Here is a 6,000-nt window from a genome sequence, read left to right on the forward strand (position 1 = left end):
TGGATTAGCTAAGGCAAATATCTATTATCTCCAACGGGTAAATGGTAATCCACACATGAAAGTGTTTGCTGTCTCGCCTAATGCTGTGTGACAGCCACATAATGGAATCCCCCTGAGCGTCACTGCCTAAAACTTACAAACCAATGTCATCTTTTGTCAGGTCCCGCTCCACTCCTGCTTTCTATACATGGCAAAAAAATTTCAGTCCAGCTGAATTTGCTCATAAAGCTGGTATCTGCTCCTAGAACAATGCCCCTTTTTTCTCCATTTCCCAAGAAACACTGAGTCTTGGCTGGCAACTCGCCACATTCAGTCACCAGCTTAAACCGTGCACAACATACATAGATGGAGATGAACATCTCATACAGTGGGGCAAAAAAGTATTTAGTCAGCCACCGATTGTGCAAGTTCCCCCACCTAAAATGATGACAGAGGTCAGTAATTTGCACCAGAGGTACACTTCAACTGTGAGAGACAGAATGTGAAAAAAAAAATCCATGAATCCACATGGTAGGATTTGTAAAGAATTTATTCGTAAATCAGGGTGGAAAATAAGTATTTGGTCAATAACAAAAATACAACTCAGTACTTTGTAACATAACCTTTGTTGGCAATAACAGAGGTCAAACGTTTACTATAGGTCTTTACCAGGTTTGCACACACAGTAGCTGGTATTTTGGCCCATTCCTCCATGCAGATCTTCTCGAGAGCAGTGATGTTTTGGGGCTGTCGCCGAGCAACACGGACTTTCAACTCCCGCCACAGATTTTCTATGGGGTTGAGGTCTGGAGACTGGCTAGGCCACTCCAGGACTTTCAAATGCTTCTTACGGAGCCATTCCTTTGTTGCCCGGGCGGTGTGTTTTGGATCATTGTCATGTTGGAAGACCCAGCCTCGTTTCATCTTCAAAGTTCTCACTGATGGAAGGAGGTTTTGGCTCAAAATCTCACGATACATGGCCCCATTCATTCTGTCCTTAACACGGATCAGTCGTCCTGTCCCCTTGGCAGAAAAACAGCCCCATAGCATGATGTTTCCACCCCCATGCTTCACAGTAGGTATGGTGTTCTTGGGATGCAACTCAGTATTCTTCGTCCTCCAAACACGACGAGTTGAGTTTATACCAAAAAGTTCTACTTTGGTTTCATCTGACCACATGACATTCTCCCAATCCTCTGCTGTATCATCCATGTGCTCTCTGGCAAACTTCAGACGGGCCTGGACATGCACTGGCTTCAGCAGCGGAACACGTCTGGCACTGCGGGATTTGATTCCCTGCCGTTGTAGTGTGTTACTGATGGTGACCTTTGTTACTTTGGTCCCAGCTCTCTGCAGGTCATTCACCAGGTCCCCCCGTGTGGTTCTGGGATCTTTGCTCACCGTTCTCATGATCATTTTGACCCCACGGGATGAGATCTTGCGTGGAGCCCCAGATCGAGGGAGATTATCAGTGGTCTTGTATGTCTTCCATTTTCTGATGATTGCTCCCACAGTTGATTTTTTCACACCAAGCTGCTTGCCTATTGTAGATTCACTCTTCCCAGTCTGGTGCAGCTCTACAAATACTTTTCCTGGTGTCCTTCGAAAAAGCTCTTTGGTCTTGGCCATGGCGGAGTTTGGAGTCTGACTGTTTGAGGCTGTGGACAGGTGTCTTTTATACAGATGATGAGTTCAAACAGGTGCCATTCATACAGGTAACGAGTGGGGGACAGAAAAGCTTCTTACAGAAGACGTTACAGGTCTGTGAGAGCCAGAGATTTTCCCTGTTTGAGGTGACCAAATACTTATTTTCCACCCTAATTTACGAATAAATTCTTTACAAATCCTACCATGTGAATTCATGGATTTTTTTTTCACATTCTGTCTCTCACAGTTGAAGTGTACCTCTGGTGCAAATTACTGACCTCTGTCATCATTTTAAGTGGGGGAACTTGCACAATCGGTGGCTGACTAAATACTTTTTTGCCCCACTGTATGTCTATTCCAGGTCTACCCTAGAAGTGGAAGGGAAATACGTCTACTGTAAATTATGCTTAATCAGTGGTTCTTGGAGTCTAGAGGATACACTGTTTTGATCTTGGTGTGTGTGTGTCCAGGAAAAGGGTCAATTACCCTTGGAAAGTATCGTGTCAAATCATTTCTCTTGTTATCGGGGGCTGCCAAGTCTAAGGAAATCAGAACATCAAAAGTCAGCCAGTGCAATGGCGTTTTTCATCAGATTTTTCTGAAAACACAAACATTAGCCTTCTGTTACCATTTTCTCTCACTTTGACCTCCGTCCATTACTGACACGTAAAGTATACAACACATCGAGCGAGCTGAAATCACAGTCTTTCAAATCAAGCTCCAATTTATTGAAAAGGAAACATGGCCAATTACTCTTAGAAAAAAAACCCTCAAAGTGACTCACTGCCTTTAAAAATCATTCATCGTGTAAAGTAAGTAGAAACTGTAGTTCGTGGTCTTGCTGTATACATAAGAGAAAAGTGCTGTTAAATTCTTTATTCGAATGTCTCATTAAAAATCAGATTTACAGAATCTGTCAGCGCACCAGTCCTATTGATGTTATTCTTCTCCATCTGTGCACCTCACACTTTCGCTCCCCCACGCAGCACATGCAGTCTGCTGGCTGTCTCTGCACAGTCTGTGGGTGAGTGCAACACAATCTTACAAATTTGCTGAGAGATCTGGCAGAACTGATTTTATTTTTCTATGAAAGTAGAATACTTTCCAGACTTCAGCAAGCTCAAATACACTGCATGTCAAAGAACTACTCAGTGTGCACTGTGTTTCTAACCAGCTCTGACATTTCTCGCTAAAAGATTATGTCTTTAAAGGGAAATTAACCTTTTCATCTGAATATGATGTTGGCTGCATTAAGCAATAATCCTTCACTGGTTTGCACCAGGTGGTGTGTGGCTCCTTGCAACATTCTTGTAAAAACTAGTTAGAAAAACGTGTCTTAATCATTTTGGTTACCTGAAAACTAAAGAATGTTTTAAGAAGAAAGACTTCTGCAAGTTTCAGGAGGCTGTCTAATCAAAGGCAATTCACAAATCACTGTAGCATGACAAAATTCCAAAAACAACTTGTCATTGGACGCAAAATAGTTCACAGACACGCATAAAGGTCTAGTTTTTTTTTCTTTTTGGTGAATTTGGGCTATAGGTTAGATAAAACAAAATAAAACACTGGCACTAGCACTGCATAGCATCCCCTTGTCTTTTAACAACAGTCCTTAACACCTGAGTTTGGAGTTCAGGTGTTTGATTTCGTTGGAGAGGAATGTTGTCCCATTCTTGTCTGCAGTGTTGGTCAAGTTACTTGAAAAAAGTAATCAGTAACTAATTACTGATTACTTCCCCCCAAAAGTAATCCTGTTACTTTACTGATTACTTATTTTCAAAAGTAATTAATTACTTAGTTACTTTTTAAAAACACAATTTACAACCTGAATAGGTGATAAAGCGATAGATCTTTCAGCCCAATTCTACTTTTTCTGCATAATCCATCATACAAAATGTAATCAAATGGAAAAGTCTCTTTTTAAAACTTGTTTTATCAGTTTTAATCTTTTAACTTTATGCATCAAGCAAAAATTAAATTATATGCAACATTCTCTGACTGGAAGAAATTTGTTTAACATTTAAACCTATTTTCTGCACATTCCAGCACATAAAATAAAAACATTTTTGTGTTTACACTCACTCTTTCAAATAAATGCAAGTGAAACACAGCAGAAAATAAATAAAATCAAAGACTCAGCGGTCCTGTTGCTCTATTTTCACCTGTATAGCAGGCGGAGGTTTGCCCTGGTGCAGGTGTGCCGCAGCGGTCAGTTGAAGAATCCGCGAGTTTGTCTGTGAATTTCCCATTACGTGGTAGCGCACTCTGCAGTCTGCGTACTCGGTGCTTGCTCGGAAGTTAAGGGTTTTTTCGCTGCAAAAAGAAGTTTTCTTCCCACGCAGTGAACAGCAGACGCTAATCAGTACTTCCACGCTTTAACGCTGCACGCTCATACTCTCTCCCGCACTCGATATATTATCCGTTGTTGATCTGCACACAGCTGTTGCCACGAACGTCGCACTCGCTTACGTCATTGTCATGAAAAAAAAAATCACGGTTTTAGTAACGCAGTAATGCATCGTGCTTACAGGAAAGTAACAGTAATCTAATTACCTTTTTTGCAATAGTAATCCCTTACTTTACTCGTTGCTTTAAAAAAGTAATCGGATTACGTGTTACTGCCCATCTCTGCTTGTCTGATATAGGATTCTCACTGTTTTGGGTCTTCTTTGTTGTAATTTTCACTTCATGCAGCCGTGCTGTTGTAATAGTTGCAGTATGGTGTTTAGCATTGTCTTGCTGAAATAAGCAAGGTCATCACCGAAAAAGATCTGGATGAGAACATTTTGGTCTAAAATTTGCACAAACCTTTCAGCGTTGATAATTTCATAGTCACTAATGCACCACCATACTGTACAATCAGAGATGCAGGCTTTTGAGATGAGCGCTGACAACATGGCAAATGGTCCTTGTCCTTTTTAATGATTTCTGGAAGATTTCCTGAGCCTGAGGATCATTATTCTAAAACTGTCACACAATTTTTGTAGACTCATGTTTACTTCTGAGAAACTCTGCCTCTCTAAGATGTTCTTGTTATTCCCGGTCATGTTACTGACCTGTTGCCAGTTAATCTAATTAGTTGCAGAATGTTCCTCCAGCTGTTTCCTTTTAGTACCACTTATTTTTTGTTACCCCATCTGAATTTTTTGAGACATGTTGCTGCATTCCAACTTTTTTGGGTACAGGGTTGTACTTGTAACATATTAGTCATTGTGCAATATCTATAATCGTTATACCTTCACAGGTTAGTGTTTCTGTCACAAATAGGAGTCCCAGACCTCTTGCGCCTTAACAAGAAACTAAGGTTAATACGTAGGTAACGTTTGATTGTTATCAGACTTTCCCAACAGATGTCTACTGAGTCATTACTAGATAAGTCAAAAATATTAATTTGCTGTGGTTAGGAATGCATGTATAAATTACTTGATACCGTAAGAGTCCAGGAAATGAGGAACAGAGGTCACACAGGAGGAAGGAGAGAAGAACAGAATCAATGTTACAACCACATCAGCAGTGAGCAGAAAACAAAATATTCCCTTAATTTTATTCTAATGCCTCAGCAGCTGTTCTGAGCCAGAGAAGCTGGCGTGTGAAAAGAGAAAAAGCTGGGAAAACAACAGCCCTTTGTCAGACACAGACCTAGAAAGGATCTCTACAAGCATTAGTACTCAGGAAGGAATGTGAAAGAAAACATGTTCATTGCATCCTGTCCGCAGGAAAAAGTTTACAAGTAGTTCAGTAAAGCAAAGAAATTTCAGAATTTAAAAAATGATTAAGAATTCTATATTTAATATTTCCAAGTACAAATATTGTTTTCTTTTCATCTGCCTCATATCTGAATGCATATCAACATGTGAATCTTCACAGGTGAAAAGCTTAGGACATAATATTTTTATTTTGGAGGGGAGTGCGTGCAAAGCTAGCTAAATCAATCAATCAATCACTGAATACTCTGAAGCTACATGTGCAAATGAATTAATACCCTGAGGCTACAGTATGTGTGAAAGGAACTAGTCTGTTAAATTACATTTGTTTTGATACCTACCTAAACCCTGGTTGTGCTTTTTACAATTGTTCCTCATTATGAGTAACAATTTTAAATGCTTTACAGTACAAAACCCTGTTTTGGCTTCTCTGATCATGTTTATTTTAGTCCAAGAATCATGCACTGACTGGAAATTGTCTTTAATCATTAAGTGAGTGTTGTTTTGTACAAATTTAAAATGGGTTTAAATGAACAGTGATCCACGAATCAAACAGTAAATACAAATGGCAGTTGAAAAAGAACTTTAAATGCTGACTTCAGACCTTGTTTTAAAATGACAACCTTTATTTTTTTGACTTTTACTTTATGAGTTTTCTCTATTTGGCATC

Source organism: Aulonocara sp. 'chitande type north' Nkhata Bay, linkage group LG7 (genome assembly GCF_057382095.1).
Source record: "Aulonocara sp. 'chitande type north' Nkhata Bay isolate Kocher_YH1m ecotype deep benthic linkage group LG7, A_spYH_male_GT1.1, whole genome shotgun sequence".
Taxonomy (NCBI): domain Eukaryota; kingdom Metazoa; phylum Chordata; class Actinopteri; order Cichliformes; family Cichlidae; genus Aulonocara; species Aulonocara sp. 'chitande type north' Nkhata Bay.